Genomic DNA, 25,697 nt, shown 5'->3' on the forward strand with positions numbered 1-25,697 from the left:
TATCCTGAAGGCAAAGTGTTTACGATACACACTTATAAACATGATCCATCCATGTGCTGGCCTGCAAGCATTATTAAGTACCTACTTAGTGTTCGTTCTGCACAGAGCTATGTGCTGGCCAGCAAAGTATTATTAAGTACCTACTTAGTGTTCTCTCTGCAGAGACAACAGTAGGCTGGTTCTAAGCACAAGATAAAAATCTGAGCCAATGCTAGCCCTGGAACACAGCCCAGTATGTTACAACTGTGTTTTCAAACCTTGTGAAGGTTATTTTCTCTGACATCACCCTAACAGAATGAGAGTGCTTGATTTTTGAGAGTTAAGATCTGGGTAAATTGACCATACAGTTGTCCTTTCCCTTGGCAGCCTATCTTTATGTTAATGACAATGTTCTGTACATGGGCTAAGAGGTCCCTTTATAAGTTGTTCTCAACTCTTGCTACATCACTTGGCTTCACTAAATGGGCATCACTTTCAGATTAGATTCCCTCCCCTAACATGTTAACTAGGTACCATTTAGGAAATGGTTGATAACACGCATGATTACCCTATTCCTCAATAATAATTATCAACACCAATAAAATAATTACTTTGGATGTTGTGAAGAAACACACAGTTTTGTTTTGTTTTTTTAACATGTCCAAATAAAATATATCTTTAATGTCTCATAGAATCATAAACTCACCGACGGGGCTGAAATGAACTTGTATGCACCAAGCTCAGGCTCCTTGGGCAGATTTCTCATTTGCAAGCTGATAATTAAAAAGAGAGTAAGTGCCCAGCAATGGGAGCTCATACCTGTAATTTCAGCACTTTGGGAGGCCAAGGTGGGCAGACTGCTTGATCCCAGGTGTTGGAGACCAGCCTGGGCAACATGTCAAAACCCCAGCTCTACAAAAAATACAAAAATTAGCCAGGGGTGGTGATACACGCCTGTAGTCCTAGTTACTCGAATCCCTTGAGCTCCAGAGGTGGAGGCTGCAGTGAGCTGAGATCGCGCCACTGCACTACAGCCTGGGTGACAAAGTGAGACCCTGTCTCAAAAAATAAATAAATAAAGAGAGAGTAAGTGTGAACGCTAGCAAGAATCACAAGTGTGTGCGAGAAGAGATGGAGTAGAAGGCAAAAAAGAGAGACCATCCCCTATCAGGGTTTTATTGATAGACTATTAGAGGTAGTAACACCTGAAACACCATATAAACTGCCTGAATGTCAAAAATCTCAGATTTCCGTTGAATTTCTGTTGGCCAGTATTTCTCTGTCAGAAAGGAACTTTAGAAAAAGGCTTTATAATTACATAAAGTAGTAGAGGAAAAGGAGAATACAGTTTTCAAACAATTTCTCTCTTCAGTCAGGAGTTCCTCATCATGATTTTCATAATTCATCACTGATTTGCATTATTTTAAAGAATTTGCTATTTTTAAAAATAAGTTAGGCCAGGTGCAGTGGCTCACACCTGCCATCCCAGCATTTTGGAAGGCCAAGACAGGCAGATCACAAGGTCAGGAGATGGAGACCATCCTGGTCAAAATGGTGAAACCCTGTCTCTACTAAAATATAAAAAATTAGCCAGGCATGGTGGCACCAACCTGTAATCCCAGCTACCTGGGAAGCTGAGGCAGGGGAATCACTTGAACCCTGGAGCAGAGGTTGCAGTGAGTTGAGATCGCAGTGAGCTGAGATCGCGCCACTGCACTCCAGCCTGGGCGACAGAGAGGGACTCCATCTCAAAAAAAAAAAAAAAAAAAAAAAAAAAAAAGCCAGGCATGGTGCGTCACACCTGTAATCCCAGCACTTTGGGAGGCTGAGGTGGGCGGATCACGAGGTCAGGAGATCCAGATCATCCTGGCTAACACGTGAAACCATGTCTCTATGAAAAATACAAAAAATTAGCCGGGCTAGGTGGCGGGCGCCTGTAGTCCCAGCTACTAGGGAGGCTGAGGCAGGAGAATGGCGTGAACCCAGGAAGCAGAGCTTGCAGTGAGCCGAGATCGCACCACTGTACTCCAGCCTAGGTGACAGAGCGAGATTCCGTCTCAAAACAAACAAAAACAAACAAAAAATATATATTATATATATAATCTGATGTATATTTCTCAATTCATGACACCCTTTGCATGGAATTCTTCTTTAAAATGAACCCTAAAGAGGGGAGAAAAAAGCCCCGTTTTCCCACTGTCAAATGCTGTTGGGATTACGGATTCGAATTTACTCTCACTCACCACGTCACAACATTTTGATTGCTGACTCTGACTTTTGGCTGATTCTGCTACACAGGCAATTTCCAGATTGTTACTTATTTCATTCCTATACCCAGTAGAAGACCCATGTTTTCAGGGCCTGAAACTTATACAATTTGGTTGGGGGTCCTTTTTAAGACAAAAAAATACACAATTACAAATACAAAACGTGCATGGCCACTTTAATGCCACCCAACTGGAAAGGGAAGGAGAAAGGAGGGAAAGTTGAATTGGAATAAGACAATAATTTTAACAAATCATGGCTGAAACACATTACGTTTTGCAATTTTTATAAAATAATGACCATAATAACACATTAGTAGGGTCCCTTCCAGGACCCTGGAAGGAGTCTCTGCAAGTGAGGGGCCTTGAGGCTTCAGCTTTTATAGTTTCACAAATCTGCGTCTGTTATAAACCCAAATCTCCACTGCCTTCACTATATCCAAACCTAGAGGGAAATTCCAGCCCAAGCATAAATCCAATGCTCTTTATCGGTTCCCTTTAACCCATAGAAAGACTTAAATTTTCACATGAGGAATAGTTAAAAATCAAAGGCAGGCCAGGCACAGTGGCTCATGCCTGTAATCCCAGAACTTTGGGAGGCTGAGGTGGGCAGATCACTTGAGGTCAGGAGTTCCAGACCAGCCTGGCCAACATGGTGAAACCCCGTCTCTACTACAAATACAAAAATTAGCCAGGTGTGGTGGCGGGTGCCTATAATCCAAGCTACTACTCAGGAGGCTGAGGCAGGAGAATAACTTAAACCCAGGAGGAGGGAGTTGCAATGAGCTGAGATCGCACCACTGCACTCCAGCCTGGGTGACAGAGCAAGACTCTGTCTCAAAAAACAAACAAACAAACAAACAAACAACAACAAAAAAAAACAAAGGCAAAAAAAAAAAAGAAAAACTGTTGTAGAAAATAGTTAAAAATCAAGGGTGAAAAAAGAAAAAAATATATTGTAGGCAAATATATGTTCCTATAGCTACAGGTTTTATAAAATAGAGTACATATTATCAAAATATTCCTCTTCATGTTCTTAGTGACTAAAATCCATGTCTCTCTTAAGTTCCCTGCCTTTTTTTTGTTGTTGTTGCTTAAACAGTATCTTCCATCGTGGTTCCCAGGCTTAGATCAGACAGACACGCAGATATGCTTCATTCAGAAATAACTCGCCAAAGACCTCTGCCTGATTCTGAAGGTATTGGCAAGCCTCTCATATAGAGTGTCTTACAGAAGTCCAATCCTGACTACTCACCAGACAGCAGGTAGAGCACACTGCCATCCTAAACCAGGCACTTCTACAATCAGAAGAAGGGCCTTCGTGGAAGCAGGTTGGCAGACAGACACTCTTCTTTTTTTTGTTTTTTTGTTTTGTTTGTTTGTTTGTTTGAGAGACTCAGTCTTGTTCTGTTGCCTGTTTGTTTTTTTGGGAGACTGGGTCTTGTTCTGTCACCCAGGCTGGAGTGCTGTGGCACGATCTTGGCTCACTACAACCTCTGCTTCCCGGGTTCAAGCGATTCTCCTGCCTCAGCCTCCCAAGTAGCTGGGATTACAGGTGTGTACCACCACGCCCTGTTAATTTTTTGTATTTTTAGTAGAGATGGGGTTTTGCCATGTTGGCCAAGCTGGTTTTGAACTCCAGACCTCAAGTGATCCACCGAACTTGGGCTCCCAAAGTGCTAGTATTACAGGTATGAGCCACCACACCCGGCCAGACAGACACTTTTCAATAGACCTTTCTAATTTGCTTATCAGCTTTTCTGAGCTTTGCCTTAAGAATAAGGCCTCATTATTAAACCACATATTGCAGTGTTCACTGCCATGAATTCACCGAGTTAGGCTGAATTCTGGTAATGCCCTGCTATATATCCAACACAGACGTAGATGCAACTTATTTGTATCTATAGAGAAAAATATTATCTTTGGGCCATTCATAACTCTCCACTTAGAAATCGGGAATCTGAGTCAAGAGTTTCATTTGAACCTGGGAGACAGAGGTTGCAGGGACACGAGATCACGGCATTGCACTCCAAGAGTTCTAGGGCAAAGCTCTGGGCAACAGGGTGAGACTCTGTCTCAAAAAGAAGGAAAGAAAAAAAAAGAAACTACTTAGAAATGATAAGGCCTCATTGTCAAACTACACATTCCACTGATTACTGCCGTGAATTCACCCAGTTAGGGTGAATTCTGGTGATGCCCTGCTATACACCCAACACAGACCTATAATACAAATTCTTTCTATCTACAGAGAAAAATATTATCTTTAGGTTTTCATACCTCTTTCATTTAGAAACAGTAGTTTCATTCTTAGACTCAGCTGCTTCTTTGGTAAAAATCATTGCGTCATAGCAATTCACCCAATCTTAAGGCATACACTGACTTTTAACATTATTTAGCGTAACCAACCTAAGGGAGGTGACATCAAAGTCATGAAATCACAGAGTAACAGAATCTTGGAACACAGGGAACCTCTGAGATGACTTGGTTGTACCTCCTATCCAGCAGAAGGAGTCTAATCCCCAGAGCTCAGGAGCTTGTTCAGCTGGCCCCACCTAAACACATCTACTGACAAGAAGCTCTTTCCCTTAGAGGCCAGGCTGTTTCTTTGGAAATTGACTTTAGTATTTAGAAACTCTTCCTTATATTTGCTCTCTTATAGGCCTTAGTCACCCATCCACCACTCCTCAGCTGGAAGCAGCCAAGAATAACATCTTATTCTACCAATGACAATCCCTCAAATTCTTATGGGTTATATACCATGTTCCACTTTGGCGTCTAATTCTCTTCCTACTATTTGGCATAATTTCTTGCCCTGTCACTATTCTGGCAAATGCTTCTAATGTTCTCTAATTTGTCAATATCCTTCTTAAAACATTTCATCTAGACTTAAAGCTATTAACCGAGATGTGGTCTATTATGACTATTTGTATATATATACTTCTTTTTTGTGCAATAGCATTTATACAGTCCACAAATGAGTTAACTTCTGGGGGTAACTGTGCCAAATGCTTGGATCAAATTAAGCTCATGACCAATTACATATAAAACCAGAACATGAGAACATAAGCCAGATTCTCTAAGAGGAAGTAAAGCATACATCTCCAGAAGTAAAGCATTTTAAAATAATCATCTTCCTGTAGATGTTTAAGGGATGGAATTTTATGATAATTTCCCCCCAACACTGACCTGCTGCAGAGTTTGTCAACTCAACATCAAAAAGCTCATCATCAGATTTTGCAAAAGATCTCTTGTTTATCCCAGCCTAAGTGAATGTTCTTTTGAATTTTAATCACTTCCTGCACAATGTTGGTATAGTGTCAAGGCCCAAAGTAGGCATTAAATAGTTACTTGCTGACTAAGCCATTAGATAAATGAATGACTAGTTCCCACTCTCTCCCATCTTGTCTAATAATGTTGATTGTCTTTCATCAGTGTATTTCTCCCCACATCACCCTTAAGAGCTATAGTTCTCCATTAGGGTTCTGGACAGTGATAATATCGTTGTTTCTGCCATCAAATGATTCTGTTACTTTACAAAAAATCCTAAACCGCCTAAGACCCCTGTTTTTCCATCTGAACAATCCGGTCATTTTATTTATTATTTAAACAAAGACATATAGTACTTGTTACAGATCAGCTACAGTTCTAGGCACTTAAGAAATATAAATTCATTTAATCTTCAGGAAAACCAGACTGAGGCACAGGAAAGTTAACTAATTTACTAAAGATTATATAGCTGGCAAATGATGAAGCTGGGATTTGAATTAGGCAGTCTGAATTTTCTATGTGTGTTAACCACTAGGCCATGCTACCTATCCATATGCTCTGACAGCATAATGTTTAGGTAAGTAGGAAGGTCAATGATCACACTCCTTGCATCATAAGTGAATATCTTAGTATATCAAAAACTGCTTGCTTTTCCATTAGTTCCTCAAAAAGTATCTTTTCCTTCCAGTCCTCATATTTTTGAAAGTTACCAACCAAAGGACAAATCACTCAAAACATGGCATTTTGAACATAGAGTGGATGCCTTGAGTTGATTTGGATTCCTTCCAGTCACAACTGTTGGAATTATTTACCTGAAATGTTAAGGACCATGAGAGCCAGTTGACCTATTGCCAGAACAAGAGCAAATCAAAAAAGTGCTATACCAGGCACCAGGAATCTGAGGGAAAAGGAAAAACGTACTTCCTCAGAAAAACATCTAAGTATAGGCTATTTCAGCTTAGTGCTGGCCCAGCTGAAGGTAGGAACAAAAAGGTACTCAGATATTTGCATGCAGCTTACCATAGTGTAAATAGTGACTTGTACCCTCACAAATAAGACAATTTGGAGGACTTAATCCAAAATGTCCAGTATAATTGTTAATAATTATACTATCTCTTCTATCCCAATATGCGTGATCCACCCCACCACTACACTTCCTCCTTTATCAACTGTTTGTACACATAAAAATATACGAAATAATTTACTTTTCCCACTTCCCATTAGGCTTTCTTAAGTTCCCTGAACCCACCTATTCCAATGAACAGTGAGAAAATGCAGTTTGTTAGCAGTAAATAATAAAATAGACAATAAAGGTCTTATCTCAAATTTCCAAACTCTCTCTCTTTCCCAGAACAAGAAGCTTTCTAGAATCATATCATCTAGAACTATCTTTTAATTTGTCATAAACTCATAATCAAACATAACTCCATTTTAGAGACGTTAAAAGTTCATTTTGAAATTTACCTTGCCTGACATTTACTGGCAAATTTTTAAAAATTTGCTCTTTGATCTTGTGGGATGAGCTGAAGCAGGCGCTCTTGGCTCCGCGTAGCCCGCTGCAATCCGTGGAGGAATGTGCCGCCGAGCAACCATCATGCCTGGGCACTTACAGGAAGGCTTCAGTTGCGCGGTCACCAACCGATTGGACCAGTTATTTGACAACGAATCGGACCCCTTCGAGGTGCTGAAGGCAGCGGAGAACAAGAAAAAACAAGCTGGCAGGGGCGGCATTAGGAGCCCTGGGGCCAAGAACGGCAGGTCAGGCTGCGGCCCAGACCAACTCCAAGGTGGCAGGCAAATAACTAGCTGCGCAAGGAGCCCCAGAAAGACCACAAGAATCCGCTGCCACCCCAGCGTGGCGCGGTTGACAAGAAAGAGGAGATGCAGCCGCCCCTGGCGCTTAAGAAAGAAGAAATATGGGTCATCGTTCTCGTGCCAGTAGGCGCTGAGGTCCCGGTCCCTCAGCCTCCTGCTGCAGAGCCAGTGAACTCAGGTCGGGCCTCTCAGCTGCCCACATAGGCAATACTCATCTTGGCCCTGGGAAGAAACTCAAGAAGAAGCTTTTGAAACATAAAGCTTAGATGGGGTTTGACCTCTGCTGGGCAGCTCCCAGCTATAGGCGTTCCCCTGCTAAGCAGAGATGACTGCAGAATTGAGAGAAGCCATGGCCCTAGCCCTACGGGGCCCAGCGAAGGTGAAAAAGGAGGAGGAGGAGGAAGAAAACTTCCCAGGTCAGGTACCCAGCCAACAAGTGCACTCTGAAAACATGGACGTCTAGATCCCAGGGGAGGGTCGTCAGACTGGTGAATCAGAAGAGGAAGAAAGGGTGCTGAAACCAAGAACCTTCAGTTACTGGTTCCAAAAACTGAAATATGTGAGGAAGCTGAAAATCCCCTCATCATATTCGGAAAATCCAGAAAGCTGATTCTTAAGGACCTGAGTTAAGACAAGCTTGTGAAAAAGAAAACATGTTAAAGAGGCAGAGAATAAGGAGTGAAATGAAAGATTTCAGATAAGTGATAGTGAATGACTGTCACTTACCTGAGAGTTTCAAAGAAGAGGAAGATCAGAAATGTAAGAAATCTGGGGGAAAATACACCCTTAATTCTGACACTGTTAAAAATCCAAAAACCCAGCCTGGTTTCGTGAAAGTCTTTTACATTGTAGTGCATGTGGGAAAGGATTTAGTCAGAGTGCAAACCTCATTGTGCATCAGAGAATCCACACTGGGGAGAAACCTTTTGAATGTCATGAGTGTGGGAAGGCCTTCATTCACAGTGCAAACCTCGATGTGCATCAGAGAATCCACACTGGACAGAAACCTTATATTTGCTCAAAGTGTGGGAAAGCCTTCACTCAGAGTTCAAATCTGACCATACATCAAAAAATCCACTCCTTAGAAAAAACCCTTAAGTGCAGTGAAAGGTTTAACTATAAACCTTTAGTTATAGCTCACAACTTGCTTGGCACCAGAAAGTCCACATTACAGAAAAATGCTGTAAATGTAATGAGTGTTGGAAAATATTTACTGGGAGCTCAAACCATATTGTCCACCAGAGGATCCACACTGGGGAGAAGCCCTTGGCCTGTAACGACTGTGGCAAAGCCTTTACCAAGAGTGCAAATCTTATTGTACATCAGTGAAGCCATACTGGTGAGAAGCCATATGAGTGAAAAGAGTATGGGAAAACCTTTAGTTGTTTTTCACACCTTATTATGCACCAGAGAATTCACACTGCACAGAAATCTTATGACTACAGCGAATGTGGGAAAACCTTCAGTCAGCTCTCTTGCCTTTTTGTCCACCAGAGAATTCACAGTGCAGATCTTCCTTTTGTGTGTAATGAATGTGGGAAGGCCTTCACATGTAGCTCATACCTACTTATTCAACAGAGAATCCATAATGGAGAAAAACCTTACACGTGTAATGAGTGTGGGAAGGCCTTCAGACAGAAGTTGAGCCTCACCGTGTACCAGAACACCCACACTGGGGAGAAGCCCTATGAATGTAAGAAGTGTGGTGTAGCTTTCATTTCCAACTCATACCTCATGCGACACCATAGAACCCATCTTGTTGAATAACAAGTAAGGAAGAGGAAGACTTCCAGCATTGGTCATAACCTTCTGCCTCCCAAATGAGACACCTCCTTGTTGTTTTCTTCCTCCTTTATAAAGATGAGGCCTACGTCCTTAAAAGTTACAGTTTTCAGGAATGCAGCACAAAACATAAGATAAACATTTCAGAAGTTAATTTAAAGAAAACTAAAAGTAAGCACCTGAAGGCAAGGACCTTAACTGAACCTTAAGCAGTCATGTTTTCTGAAATGGAATGTGGCTTTCTTAGGAATGGATCATACAAAGCTAAGTAGTAATGATTGTATTTGGGGAAAGGTCTTTTTTGCTTAATTTTGTTTTTAAAAACTCTGATGACTGCTTGAGCAACAGGCAGGTTATCCCCCTGGTTGAATTCAGGTTGAACCGTGTATTCTAATATTTCTGGTTAAGTGGTGACTAGGTAAAGAAACCACTTGGGGTTACAATTCAACAATTCACTTATGAATGTTTATAAGCTTTCCATTTCCTAAGTAATTTTTTAAAAGCTAGTCAAAAGAAAAAACCTTAACTGTCTACTGTACCAAAAATGGACAGAAATAGGAAATGGCCTTTTTCCTTACCGTCTATACCCCCTGAACCTTGATATTGTAAAGCTCTGGAGACCTCTGAATGACTCTGTTCTGACCATTCCCTAGTCTGCATGGCCAAGCCCTCAAGAATTGATGGACACCACACACCAGCTATAGACATTTGCTAGGATTGACAACTCCTTCTCCAAACAACTCAAGCTCCCAATTCCCATCGCATTCCATTTGGGTAAAATGCAACCAACAGGCCCCTTCCTGGATAGAGGAATCAAAGAATAAAGCTTGCCTAGAGGAAAAAGAAAAAAAAAAGAAAAAAAAGAAGAAGGAATAAGACAAGTTGGAAGAAGACCTGATCAACAACTTCAGGGTGAAGGGAAAATAATTGATAGAAGACCAGAAAGGAGACCACCTTGTGAACAAAGATTTGAAAAGCCACTTGAAGAAAAGGTTGAAGGAGGTGAATTTTCAGTTGATAGACCAATTATTGACTGACCTATTCGAGGTCGTGGTGGTCTTGGAAGAGGTCAAGAGGGCAGTGGACGTGCAATGGGTCAAGGAGATGGATTTGATTCTCATGGCAAACATGAATTTGATAGGTATAGTGGAAGTGATAGATCTTGTTTTTCACATTACAGTGGCCTGAAGCACAAGGACCTGTAACATGGAGGTAGCGGATCTCACAATTGGGGAATTGTCAAAGATGAATTAACAGAGTCCCCCAAATACATTCAGAAACAAATATCTTGTAATTGCAGTGACTTGGATCAATCAACTGTGACTGAGGAAGCACTTGAATGTGAAGAACATCATCCAGTGGCAGACACTGAAAATAAAGAGAATGAAGTTGAAGAGGTGAAAGAGGAGGGTCCAAAAGAGATGACTTTGGATGAGTGGAAGGCTATTCAAACTAAGGACCGGGCAAAAGTAGAAACCTCTTCAATCCCTTTATACCCTTAACCTAACTTTCTCTTACTGGTGGGTAATAACTGAAAATAAAGATTTTTTTTCATGCAAAAAAAAAAAAAAATCTGTTCTTCAAGATCATCACACTCAGTATAAGAAAATCAAACTTTCTGTCCAAATGTACTGTTCCGGCTTTGTCAACTCGACAGAATCCTCTGGGCCCAGCTATTCCACTTGTCAACTCTTGACTCAGGTACTTGTTCCAAACCAGGGGACCCCTCTGCTTTTCATTAAAGATTATTATAACTAACTTAGACAAAAGGAACCGAACTTTGTCACACAGCACCAGAAATCCCAGCACTTTACAGAATAATCATTCTTTATCTTTAGAATGTTCACAGAGTTGCTCAATTGACAATAGGAAACAAACTTTTTCTCAAAAGAGAATCTCTTCCTTTTTCATTTCTTCATGATTTACACCAAAATAAATATATTCCAGTGCACCATTTCAAACAGTTTAATTCATCCATTTGTGTTACTATGCCCTAGTTACTTCTAATCAGGAAAGAGGGTCACATTCCCTTCCTTTCCTTGTAGTGGAGAAGACAGAAGATACTCATAATGATAGACATTAGCAAGTGCATTCTGTGTGTGTGCACACACAGACATTCATAATTTAGATTATTAGTTCTGCTAAGGACTCTAGGGATTACCTAGGGTTAAGGATGGCCTAGTTAAACCCTCTTCAATCTCTTTATACCCTTAACAAAACTAAGATAACATGGCAAAGACTTCCTTGGTTCTTTTCCTTCTTCCAGTCTCTCAGCACACACCTGCAGAATGGATTCATGACCCTCCTACTTTTCCTCTGCTCCACACTTGCCTGTTTCTTCTCTCTTTCCTCTTGACTTGGTTCACTCTCTTTCTGAGCTTCCTTCTTTCCCATAATCTACCACCTTCCAGAGAGCTCATTCACACAGTCCATCCATGCATTGCATGTATGTGTTTCTGATGGCATGACCCCACTGCCAATTCTCTAAAATTTCAAAAGTAAAATAAGCAAACTAACAACTTCCTGCTTCAGATAAAGCAAAAGGACACTTTCATTTGGAACACAAAGAGAGAAAACTAATATTTGAGTCAGAAAGTAAGCTCCCATTCACCATTACATCCTTCGCATTGAGAGTAGTACATGTACATCGTAAATGCTCAATAAACACATCCACTTGCAGATAGCTGAGGAGCTCTGAGTCAGCAGCAGGTAGTAGATAATGAAAGCAAACTGAATTAGAAGTCAGAAGACTAAGCATCTAGCACCAGCTCTGACTGAATCAAGTTATGTGACTCTGAGCACCTTTTTTTTTTTTTTTTGGTAATATCAACAGGGTAACACTAAATTATTTCTAAGGTATTTTCTGTTTTTAAAATTCAATGATGATAAAACATGAATTACAGCTAAAGATTAAAAGGCCTTCAAAGAGGTTTATAGTCCAACCACTACCACTCCCTTTATTTCATATTTCCAGAAAGACGACTATTTGTCCCATTTGAAAATTTTCCAGGAAAACATTTGATTTTCCTATTGTCATCTGCAGGCAAATTTTAGCATAAGAAAATAGTTCTCAGATTTAACCCAAAATCCATTTCTATGTTTATACTGCTGCTAATCAATTTAGGACTTAAATATCTAATTATAAAATTTCACAACCCTCATAATCTTGGGATGTAATTTTATTTTCAATGCAAGTATTAAAAGATATGGCCAATAAGGCATAAAAACATTTTCCCTGAAGTCATGTCATTGACTAAATCATGGAGCTGGTCTATTCAGCTTCTCTCTCAATATACATTTATAGCAGGACATGACTAGTTTTCACCTAAGAAAACCCTGCTTATTAAATTATATTTCATTCACCACGACTCCTTATTTATCTCAGTAATATTTAATGGAAAAGTAAATAATACATTATTACATAAATGCTTAGAGAGATGACAGTAATCTTATTCTAAATTAAATAAAGAAAAGTTAAATAAATATTACGATCTTTTAGTATGAACCTTAAAATAATAAATCTACCTCCTTATTTTTTATAGCTTATTCTTGAAATATTTATCAGTGTAATACTGAAACTAACTTATCATTAATTATTTTCTGGATTTTTTTATTTTTCAAAAACTTAAGTTAGATTGTATGCTAGTTCCCATACAGATCTTAATATAATTACTAATTCATTTATAACACATCCTGATTTTCCATTTCAGTAATGCATTTTAATGCATAGCTATATATCCCCATTATAAAACTATGCAATAGGAAGTGCTGACATTACAACCTTGTATTATAATTTTTGAATTTGACGACTTCCCTAGATGTACATATCCACACACATACACATGCACAAGCACACACACACTTTGTTTTCAAGTATCTAAAACAAAGACTCACTCTTAAACCATAATAAACCAGAAACAAAAAAAGAAAATTGCTTTCAATAATGAGTAACCTTAAGTTTATATAAGGTAATTATTTATATAATCTCATTATCTATTTGAAAACAGACCTGTGGGGGAAAAAGCAATAGTTCATTTGCATATTATGACAAAGTGGTTTAAATCTATATTTGAATTAAGGAAGTTACTCAAACCTAAAGTTTTTGTTTTCCCCTTGCAACTCTTTTTGTGTAGAAAAGTAAATAAGGAATCCTAAACAAGTACTATTAAATTTTGCTTAACTTCATCTTAATGAGGAATGACTTCATCATTCCTATGGCCATGCTGAAAAATTAAACTTATCTCTGAGAGTCTGTGTTGAGAAACATGAAAATCAATCTAATGACAGAAACAGAGCTATGACCTGTATCAGATGGACGAGAGAAAACCAACATTTCAAATAAATCCTTAACAGAGTAGCATCCATTTTCATTGCTAAATTCGGTGTCTATATGTGGGTTGGATATGTATCTGGGTGAACATTAGATTTAATACTCATTTTTAAGACCCTACTTCTGAAACCTGTCCTGGAATAGTTTCATGACAACTTGCTTATGTAGCAGCTTTGGCCTCTGGGTACCATGTTTCTGACAGGACAGGAGACTCCATACCAGAGGGAGAACGTTCACAATCTCTTTGGAATCTGTTACTTGGAGGGGTCTGTCAGAGGCAAAATAATAAAGAAAATGATGCTCTTTCCCTGTGTTTTTCCATTCTCCTCACCTAGTCCCTACCAGTCTGTCCTTCTAGCAGCTGGCTTCCCTAAAGCTAGATGTACAGGCCTCAGTCTCACTGGATTAAATCTTCATGCAGTGGACTTTTTCTTTTTTCATGTCCCCTTCCATAAATACTAAGAGACATCCTGCGCTGGAGGTAGAATCAAGAGCAAAACACAGCTGGCTCCCAAAGTGCTGACAGACTATTGGAAGGAAGACAAACATTTATGAAACAGTCATACAGATAAACACAGAATTCTCCTGCTGGGGACTGCCACCAAGGAGACATTCATGGTGCTATGAAAGCACATGATAGGGGAATATGATCCAGTCCCAGGGTTCAGGGAAGGCCTCCCCAAGGAAATGACAATTGGGCTGACAGTCATGATGTAAGGGGTTCACAATGAGCAAATGCTGAGTTTGTGGACCTGGAAGATGATCAGTGTGGCCACTGTCAAAAAGGAGGATTATGATATGAAGCTGGAAAATGGAAGGCAGGTGTCAGACCTTGTGACTTTCGGGGAAACGTTAAAGATTTATTCTGAAAGCCTTGGAGAACATTGATGAATATTATGTGGATAATGAATGAAATAATGAGGTCAGAGTTCAGAAAAAAGGTCCACTGTGGTAAACAGATAGGGTTTGGGGTTGCGGAGGGCAAAGTACTGCCAGCCTGCCTCCTTCCTTCCCTCCACTATTACAAGGGGCAGCTGTGTCCTCCTTTGCTAGGACCCACATTTCACTCACTAGAACTGCTCTTATAAATCACCTCTGTCCCTTTTTCTTCCTTATGGGCAAAGAAGGAGAAGTTCATCCTAGGAATAAAAGCATATCCCAGATATTCAGAGACAAGGAGTCTTCAATTTTTCATCTGCAAAGCATGATTAATGGTGGGATGTTGGGCAGCTGAGGACTATAAGATACATTTGGAAACATGGGATCCTCTTTAAGCCTCTCAAATGATATTAAATTAGGTCCTAGAAGACCATTTGAAGAAAACACACCAGAGCCCTAATTATGCCAATTGGTCTTCATTGATTAACAATGAAAGATAACTATTTCCTTACTGACAAGCACTCAAATGAGACTGGATATTAATATAGCCTTCATTATTAAACTTTTTTTTTCTAGATTTCCTATTAACCTACCAACTATTAACTATTAGGAAACACTCTTTTTTGCTTTTGGGTTGATGGATGGTGTTTGCAGATTTAACATTCTGCAGATAAAAATATAAGTTTAACATACAAAATTACTGCAGTCATAGGACTATTCTAATGGGAGTTGAACCCTTTCCAGAGAGGAACAAGCACCATCAGAGTCAACCATTTGCATAAATAAGTAAGATCCATTCCAAACTTCCTGGAAACTAACTTTAAGTGCCTACTATAGGTCAGCAGCATGATAAGCAAAGTACTTAATCAATTTCATTTAAAACTCACAAAAAATGCATGTGGCAAGTTGAAGAAAATGTAATGTGTTAGCTAGTAAAAGTGATAGCTAGTAAAGTTAGAACTAGGATTGGAAATTTTAAGTAACTTACATATTTAGTAAATTTAAGTAACCTGCTTACATGGTATATTAGTTGGCTTGGGCTGCCATAACAAAATACTACAGTTTGGGTGATTTAAACAACGAAAAATCATTTCTCACAGTTCTGGAGGTTGGGAAGTCCAAGATCAAGGTGCCAGACACTTAAGTTCCTGGTGAGGGCTCTCTTCTGAGCTTGCAGATGGCCACTTCTCACCATGTCCTCATATAGCAAAGAGAGAGGACTCTGGTGTCTCTTCCTCTTCTTGTAAGAGCACCAACTCTATAGGATTGGCGACCTATCCTTAAGACTTCATTTAACTTTTACCAGCTCCTCACAGGCCCTAATCTCAAATTCAGTCACATTGGAGGTTAGGGCTTCAACCTATGAATGGGGAGCTGGGAAACACAAACATTCAGTGCACAACACGTGACTAAAAAATGATAAGAGCCAAGATTTGAACCATGGTGTCTAAAGCCCCAGGCTGGGTCCAATTCTCATGCAGTCTCTCTCAAAGTGGAGTAGTAGTAGTTTGAATTTCAAAGCCTAGAACATCATCACTAGTGGATTAGGACAATCGGACTTACTTATCAAATCTCAAGCCCAGCTAGCAAACACACAAAAAATAGTCCTGCATCATAATATTGTTCTAGTGTCACACTCATTAATCTTTTGTTTTTTCTTTTAAGTTCAGGAGTACTATGCAGGTTTGTTATATAGGCAAATGGCATGTCAGAGGGGTATGGTGTACAGATTATTTTGCCACTCAGGTAATAAGCATAGTATCTAATAGGTAGTTTTTAAATCCTCATCCTCTTCCCTCCCTCTACCCTTGAGTAGGCCCCAGTGTCTGCTGTTCTCTTGTTTCCATATGTACTCAATGTTTAGCTTCCACTTATAAACGAGAACATGTTGTATTTGGTTTTCTGTTCCTGTGTTAGTCCACTTACGATAATGGCCTCCAGCTTCATCCATGTTGCTGCAAATGACATGATCTCATTTCTTTTTATGGTTGCGTGGTATTCCATGGTATATATGTATCACGTTTTCTTTATCCAGTCTACTATTGATGGACATTTAGTTTGATTCTATGTCTTTGTTATTGTGTCTCTGTCATAGTACCACAATGAAAATATATATGCATGTGTCTTTATGGTAAAATGATTTATATTCCTTTGGGTTTATGTCCAATAATGGGATTGTTGGGTCTAATGGTAATTCTACTTTGAGTTCTTTGAGAAGCTACCAAACTGTTTATCACAATTGCTGAACAATTTACATTCTCACCAGCAGTTTATAAGCATTCTCTTTTCTCTACAACCTCACAAGCATCTGCTTTTCATTTTTTTTGATAATAGCCATTCTGACTTGTGAAATGGTATCTCATTGTGGTTTTGATTTGCATTTCCATAATGATTAGTGATACTGAGCATTTTTTCATCTGCTTGTTGGCCACATGTATGTCTTCCTTTGAAAAATGTCTATTAATGTTCTTTGCTCACTTTTTAATTGGGTTGTTTTTTGCTTGTTGATTTGTTCAAGTTTGTTATGGATTCTGAATACCAGACTTTTGTCAGATGTGTAGTTTGCAAATATTTTCTCACATCCTGTAGGCTGTTTACTCTGTTGATAGATCTTTTGCTGTGCAGAAGCTCTTTAGTTTAATTACTTTCCATTTGTCAATTTTTGTTTTTGTTGCAATTGCTTTTGACATCTTTGTCATGACATCTTTGTCATGAAATCTTTGCCAGGTCCTATGTCGAGAATGTCATTTCCTAGGTTATCTTCCAGGGTTTTTTTTTTTATAGTTTTAGACTTTACATTTAAGTTTATAATGTATCTCAAGTTGATTTTTTATATGGTGTAAGGAGGGGTCCAGCTTCAATCTTCTGCATATGGCTAGCTAGCTTCCCAGCCCCATTTATTGAATAGGGAGTCCTTCCCCATTTCTTGTTTTTGTCAGCTTTATCAAAGATCAGATTGTTGTAGGTATGTGGCATTATTTCTGGGCTCTCTAATCTGTTCCATTTGTCTATGTGTCTGTTTTTGTGCCAGCGACATGCTGTTTTGGTTACTGTAGCCTTGTAGTATGATTTGAAGTCAGATAAAATGATGCCACCAGCTTTGTTGTTTTTGCTTTGGGTTGCCTTGGCTATTTGAGCTTTCCTTTGGTTCAGTATAAATTTTTAAACAGTTTTTGTCTGCCTCTGTGGAGAATGTCATTGGTAGTTTGACATATACTGATTCTGTAAATTGCTTTGGGCAGTATGGCTATTTTCACAATATTGATTCTTCCTATCCATTAGCATGGAATGTTTTTCTATTTTTTTGTGCCATCTCTGATTTCTCTGAGCAACGTTTTATAATTATTGTTGTAGAGGTCTTTCCCCTCTTTGATTAGCTGTATTCCTAGGTATTTTATTCTGTCTGTGGCTATTGAGAATGGGATTGTATTCTTGAACTGGCTCTTAGCTTGGATGTTATCATTCAACTTCCTCAGTTAACCATCTCTACCTTGCTTATAGGCTCTTAATATAGGAAACAAATGGAGTTTTTTCACAATTACACTGCAAATTCCCATTCTGTGTTTTATACCAGGGAGCAAAGTTTAGTAAAAATCTGTGACTGAAACACAGGTAACAAATGGCATCTATCCTTTAAAACAGAAGTATATGCAAGCAGATAATTCATTACTAAGGTGGACGCATTCAAAAAACTAATTTATTGGTGCCAGAAAGCAGGTATTTGGTGGTGTAATATGTATAGTTTTTTGAGTTTAACGACATTTTCTTTCAAGTTAATCCTGAAGAGGCTGGAAGTAAAACCTTCTCCTTTAAGCAGAAATTTTCATTGCTTGAGTTTGAACAAATAAAAGCTGAAAATTGTATTAATAAGTAACCCTTAAAAGACTTAACATTATCTTGAAGCCAACATAAAACTCCAAAATAAATTTTAAAAACATTAATGTATTTATACATTTATAAAATACCATTTACTATAACTATATAAAATACTAATTATGAAAATAAAAATTCATAAAATTTTAAATAAATCTTTAAAGTAGTAGAGATTATAGATCTCAGAGCATTTGTTATTTACTATCTTCATAAGGTTACTCCAAGGATTAAAAAAGATTGCTCTGAGTTTTAAAATATTGGTTTTATACGTGCCACACAAAGGGATCTGAGTGGCTCATGCCTGTAATTCCAGGTACTTGGGAGGCAGAAGCAGAAGGATTGTTTGACCCCAAGAGTTTAAGGCCAGCCTGGGCAACATAGCCAGACCCCATGTCCAAAAAATATGAAAAAAAATTAGACAGATACAGTGGCTTGCACCTGTAGTCCCAGCTACTTGGGAGGCTGAGACAGGAGGATCACTTGAGCTCAGGAGTTCCAGGCTGCAATGAGTCATGATCATGCCACTGCACTCTAGCCTGGGCAACAGAGCAAGACCCTGTACCTAAAAACATTTTTTTAAAAGATCTGAGAAAGTTGCTTTAAAATAAAACTTTATTTACTCCACAATATGAAAGACAAATAAGTTTCTTGGGCACCTGAAGTATTCAGGGGAGAAGATTACATTCCCTGGCCTTTTTGTTACTGTTGTCCTTATTGAATTTGCCACATGAATTATATATAGCATTAGTTACACTAAGTATGCACATATACCACATGTATATAAATGTATATTTCCATGCACATGTATATAGATATGTTTATGCACATACCCACTCACCCATGGACTAAGACCTGAGAAGAATATGGATGCCTCTTTTCAGTTTTTTCTTTTCAAAAGGCAACTATTTTTCCCATAAACAGCAACAATTAGTTAATAGCAAGCATACAGCCACATATAAAGCAATGAATGAAAGGCTCAACTCATAATTTAGATTGCTTAGCAGGCAGGAGCCATTGTCCCCCCAACTCCCTTCCTGCACACAACAAATCTTTTACTGACAAGTGAGTATGAACTATACAAGGGGAGATCCACTGAATGTGCCAACTTATTCAAGAAGCTGAGCACACAAATAAGCAAGCTTTCGGCAATGAAGAGTAAAAATGACTTCAGCAAGAGAAATTAATCCATCGTGTTGTCCATCTACACTGAAAAGAGCCTGGCAGCAGTTAGATGGTGATAGCATGGAAGGAGCCTTTGCTGGGAACAAGTGTGAGAATGAAATCAACTTTCAGCCTCAGTTTCAGAGAGACAAAAACATTCTCATTGTCCAATCAATCTAAAAACCTTTAATGGAATTAAATCTCTAAAGTGGAAAAATCTCCACGGATAGTTGTTGCTAAGCAAAAGAATAAACATTTTATGTCCTGCATCACTATGAATGCATCAGTACCTAAGATATACATGGGTATCTTCTAGGAAAAATGAAATATATTTTTATTTGATATTACACCTGATTCTAGAAATATCCTTATGAGTTGAGTTAGGTATTGTCCATTTTCCCAACAAGGAAACTGAGGCAGAGAGGCTAGTAAGTTCATGTGGCTAATAAGTAGTTTGCTTGGCTTACTAATGCTATTGTGAACTTTTTACTTTGCAGGGGGTAAGAATAGGTAATAAGCTAGGATAAAGTCAAGATTTTTCATGTTCATGGAATTCTGTAATCCACCATGTATAAACAACATCAAAAGACAGTAACAATATAGCCAGTAAGCACCTTGAGGGACTATGAAAAAATTAATATTTAATATAACAGTGGTGTGCTTTGTCTTTGTGAAAATCAATACACATTGAAATTTACCAAAAACAGTTAACAAGGTCTGGTTATACAGGTTAATGTATCTCACTTCCCCTAATTTTGAAATAAGAGAAACCAAATAGCTGCTTTGAGCCTCTGTGTTCCTCACCTATAAACCAGGAAACAATAACATTTAGTTCATAGGATAATTGTGTGGAACAAATTTGACATTTATGCAAATCACTTGGAACACTGTTAGCACATTAAAGTGGACAATAAGTGTTATTTTTATTATTGCCATCATATATACCATATGTCATAATGTTGATAGTGTGACTTTTTAAAATTTAACAAGGCACAAAGGATTATTCAATTTGGGTAAGAAGTCCTACAAAATTCAAGTGCATATTTTGAACCTATAAAATGTAAAATTCTAGTAATTCAAATATACCCACTTAAATCCAATGCCAGGCAGTTGCCAATAAACCACACACTCAGCCTTTTTCACCCAGGTACTTGCTCTCAGAGAGACACAGCAAGAAACCATAAAGATGAAGGTCATAGAGAAGTGAAGGGAAGAACCTGGGAGGCTTCCCACAGTAAATCACAGGAAGAAGCGAGCAAAACCTCTGCTAATCTCCTTTTTGCTCCCTAGGGAAAGCCAGTCACATCCCAACTAATGATCAAGCTCCCAGATAAGAAATAATGAAAGAGGGGAAAGCTTCATTAAAAATCCCCAGAAAATGAATTAAGTCCTCTTCCGCCTCCCTCCCTCTTAGCCCCAGGTGGGTGTCTATTCTATAGCAGTCTGTGGAGTCCTGCTATTAATGAGATGGAGTTCCTCTTCCACTGGAACCTGGGATTTTTCCATATTCAAAGATTAAGTCCCTTTTGATTTCACAAACCAACTAGCTTATAGATAAAGGTATAGTTTGTTTACCATCTCTTTTCTGGCTGTGGAAATAAGCAATTCAAATAATTGAAGACTTTAAAGACCACCTAGTTTAGTTTTCACAAATGACAATGCCTTCAAGAGCCAGGAAGGCAACAGGAACAAATGAAATGGAGACTCGTTTACTCGTTTACTTTGTTTAATTTTTACCACTCAGAAACATAAGCCCAACTGTTGCCTAATATTTCCATTTTTCAAGGGAAACTGAAAATCTTTTTTTTTTCCATGTTGGTAACAAATTTAAAAGACATTTAAGCACTATACACATGCCCAGAGAAAACTAACCTGTAGATTTCTAATTAGAACTTCTGACGTAGTCCCATGATTTTTAGTCCTACCTTAAAACAGAATTGTATCACTTGAGAGCTTTAAAAATACCTCTGCCTTCCTCCTCACCCAGGGAAATTTCTAATTTTAATTTTAATTCATTTATTTATTTATTTTGAGACGGAGTCTTGCTCTGTCACCAGGCTGCAGTGCAGTGGCACGATCTCGGCTCACTGCAACCTCCGCCTCCCAGGTTCAAGCGATTCTCCTGCCTCAGCCTCCCGAGTAGCTAGGACTACAGGTGTGCACCACCATGCCCAGCTAATTTTTGTATTTTTAGTAGAGATGGGGTTTCACCATGTTGGCCAGGATGTTCTCCATCTCATAACCTCATGATCCGCCCAAATCTGCCTCCCAAAATACTGGGATTACAGGTGTGAACCACTGCACCTGGCCCGAAATTTCTAATTTAAATGTTTAAGAGTAAGATGATTCTAATATACAGCCAAAGTTGAAGACCACTAATCTGGTCTAACCTATTCTATAGATGAGGAAATTGCAGCTCAGAGATTAAAACAACCTATAGCCAGCAGGAGAAAAAGAACACAGATCTAAGTCTTCTGACTTCTTATCCCAACATATTGATCACAAAATTCTAGTATCAGTGCTACTCCTTTACCAATAAACCAGAGTTTAGGTTTCAATATATATGGTTTGTAAAATATTTCTCCAGCAGAAGTGTCAGTGTTTCATGCTGGAGTCCTTTATTCCTAAATATAGTGGCCATCATGTGACATTTACAAGAGAATATAATCCCCATGAAGGCAAAGGACTTGCCAGCCACTCTTGTATCAGTGTATACTTTTAGCACCTCAGTAAATACTTGGTTAATGAATCACTTTGTAAGCTTTTCATATAAATTGGGAATTATTTCCATATAAATAGGGAATAAATTTCCATGAAAGTTCAAAAATCCACTTGATAGAGAGGAATGTCAGTGAATAGAACCAAGTCAGAAGAAACAAAAGATGGTATGTCAGCTATCTAAAGAGAAGGATTTGGGACAGCAGAAAGATGGCAGATAGGAGACAGGGCTAACATACATCTCCCACTTGGATGGACAGAATAGTGTGTGGAGACTTATACTGTGAACCTTTTCTCCAAGAACCACCACAGGATCATATCAGGAAAATGGAAAGAATTCACAGATCCTTTGAAAGAAGTGACATGCTGCTGCAAACTGTGAGAGAGGCAAAAAGCAATGAGTTCCCAAAGTGTGAGTGGGGGAAAACCTGCCTCCAAACACACCTCCTCACTGGGGAATCTGAAAATGCAAATCATGAGAGAAGGACTCAACCTTACCTAGAGCTGGAACAGATTTAGGGAACCTTGTGAAATACAAAAGTAGAAGCAGCAGCAGGAAGAGTCTTGTAGGCACTCCCAGTCTCCAGCTCAAACCCAGGGAAGCCATTCCTGACTATATATCACAGGGGCCCTTGGGGAAGGCAGCCAGCAGAATTAGGGAGGGGGTACAAGGTGAAAGAAGACTCCAACTGAATTTTGTGATAATTTTGAGTGGGCGTGAACCTGCTTGAACAGAATCTGGTGGGTGGATGGGAACTGCAGCAGATATGAGCACAGGAACCAGGCCCCTGCCATTATGGGCAGACAGGGAGGGGTGTGGCCTGAAAGCCTTGCTTGCTTTCTCAGTGGGGAAGTATATGGCCTGGAGCAAGACTGAGTTCCACAAGCAGGATGCCTGGATCTAAACTTGGTGCTGTTAACACAGCACTGCAAAGTGAGATTGGGCTCACCAATTGTGTGGGAGCTGGGTGAAGCTTTTCACTACTGGCTATTCTCCACTTCCCTGGTGAACTATTCTGTGCAACAGAGGCAGTCATAATCCCCTCTGGAACATAACCCCATCGGCCTGAAAACCATCCTCCCCATCCTACGTGGTGGCTGTGACAAGCCTAGCCCAAGAAGAGTCTCAGCTCATCCTGCCCCCACTTGATGGCATTTTTCTATCTGCCTTGGCAGCCAAACACAAAAGACACCACCTCCTGGCTGGAGGCCAACCAATTCAGGCCATACTCATGACAATAATATTGTTCCCAGGAAGGAGAAGACAACAGTTAATACCACTGCCTGCAACATCCTGGCTAACCAGAGGTCCTGAGTCTGTCCACATGACAACTTTACTACTAGCATAACTAGCATTTGAGAAAGTCAGCACACTATACCTATCTACAATCAGGGATTCTCACAGATTCTACATACCTCCCCTGCCACCTTCACCACAGCAGGTGCTGGTATCCATGGCTAGAAGACCTGAAGACTGATCAGATCACGGGTCTCTTTGCAGACATTCACCAGCACCAGCCCAGAGCCTGGTAACTCCATTGGATGGCTAAACCCAGAAGAACAGTAACAGTCACTGCAATCTGGCTCTCAGGAAGCCCATCTCTAGTGGAAAGGGGAGAGCACCACATCAAGGAATCACTATGTGGGACAAAATAATCTGAATAGTAGGAGTTTCAGATCTTTCTGCTGGTGGGTAGTTTCTCATAGCAGAGACCCAATTGCAGTGCTGGGTGCAGTAGGGAAAGTCTGCACCTATACCTCAACAGGCAGGCAGCCTCTGTGACCATGAAGGGCCTTGGAAAAGGAGTCTTTGTTCCCCCTGGCACTCCACCGCAGACATAGCTGGGGCTTCCTCCACAGGAACGCAGCAAGGACACACCTGTAGACAGCCTTTCTGGAACTCTCCAAGGTGAGTATAACCCACAAGAAGAGCACACCCCAGATTCAGGCCTGCATGAGAGGCAGAGTCACAATTCCTCCCTACTTGGAGCAACAACATTCCTATAGATGAAAAGAGGTGCCTGACTGATCTGAATAGCTGAAATGCTTGGACAGGAGTGAGGCTGTGAGGTGAATAGCTTTCTTTCTGACCTGGCAGGGGAGGTGAGGTAGCTCCCACTCTTCACCTTGATAAAATTTCAGCACACCTAACTGAGAGCTCCTCCAGCCACCCTCATTAAGGTTGTGTCCTCGGCTCATCACTGGGTATTACATCTACCCACTTGCCTTAGCCACAACTGGTGCCTGCCCGGGGATACCTCCCCAGTTGTCCTGAAGCCTGAATCATCAACTCAGTAAATAAAAGAACAGTAAACAAACTGTATACCATGAGAGGACGACATAAGCGTCAAGGGATCCCTGCCATTCCAACTTCACAGGAGACAGTGAATTCACCCACATATCAAGAATGGAACTACTAAAACCAGCACTGGGGAAAACCAGTGCATAAAGACTCTATAACTAAGGATCTCATACAGAGTCTTCACGCCTACAAGCACCAAGACTCAAATTAGGCTAAAATAAACATTAGAGTCTGATCCTTAAGAAAGAAAAAATAAGAAATTTAAAAAAAAAACACAGTCCACAAGAACAATGTTAAGTAATAGTCTACCCAAATGAGAAGGAGCCAGAAAAGTAATTCTGGTAATATCACAAAACAGGGTTCTATAAAACCCCCAAAGACTACTGTAGTTCCACAACAATGGATCCAAACCAAGAAGAAATCTCTGAATTTCCAGACAAAGAATTCAGCAGTTCAGTTATTAAGCTACTCAAGGAGTTACCAGTAAAAGGCAAAAAAAAATTAAATAAATTTAAAAACCAATACAGAATATGAATGCATTTTTTCCCAAAGAAATAGATATCATAAAGAAAAACATTCACAACTTCTGGAAATGAAAGACACACTTAGGGAAGTACAAAAATCAGTGGAAAGTTTCAGCAACAAACTAGAACACGAAGAAGAAAGAACTTCAGAGCTCAAAGATAAGACTTTTGAATTAACCCAATCAGACAAAGAAAAAAGAATTTTAAAAAATGAACAAAGCTTCCACAAAATTTGGGATTATATTAAATGATCAAACCTAAGAATAAATGGTGTTCCTGAGGAAGAAGTAAAATCTAAAAGTTAGAAAAACTTATTTAAGGGAATATTAAGGAAAACTTCCCTGGCCTTGCTGGAGATCTAGATATCCACATACAGGAAGCTCAAAGAACTTTTGGGAAATTCACTGCAAAGATAATCACCTAGACACTCAGTCATCAGGTTATCTCAAGAGAAACCTTGAGAAATATTTAAACAAAATAATTGTCAGTCAAAAATTTTGCATCCAGCAAAACGAAGCTTCAGAAATGAAAGAGAGATAAAGTATTTTTCAGCCTAACAAATGTTAAGGGAATTTGCCACTACCAAATCAGCACTACAAGAACTGCTTAAAGGAGTTCTAAATCTTGAAACGAAACCTTGAAATACACTCAAACAGAAGCTTCTTAAAGCATAAATCTCACAGGGCCTATAAAGCAATAACATAATTTTAAAAAGTATTTAGGCAACAGCTAACATAATGAATAGAACAGTACCTTATATGTCAATACTAACGTTGAAAGCAAATGGCCTAAATGCTCCACTT

General features: G+C 39.3%; 1 protein-coding gene and 2 pseudogenes across 1 annotated transcript in view; 2 read left to right on the forward strand and 1 right to left on the reverse strand.

Annotated features, from left to right (window-relative positions):
* GHR (growth hormone receptor) overlaps positions 1-25,697 on the reverse strand; it is a 300,380-nt gene that overhangs the window by 246,642 nt on the left and 28,041 nt on the right. The gene's annotated exons all lie outside the window — the stretch shown is intronic.
* Positions 7,530-9,106, forward strand: LOC103885060 (annotated as a pseudogene).
* Positions 9,977-10,609, forward strand: LOC103885059 (annotated as a pseudogene).

Source organism: Papio anubis, chromosome 5, assembly GCF_008728515.1.
Source record: "Papio anubis isolate 15944 chromosome 5, Panubis1.0, whole genome shotgun sequence".
Taxonomy (NCBI): domain Eukaryota; kingdom Metazoa; phylum Chordata; class Mammalia; order Primates; family Cercopithecidae; genus Papio; species Papio anubis.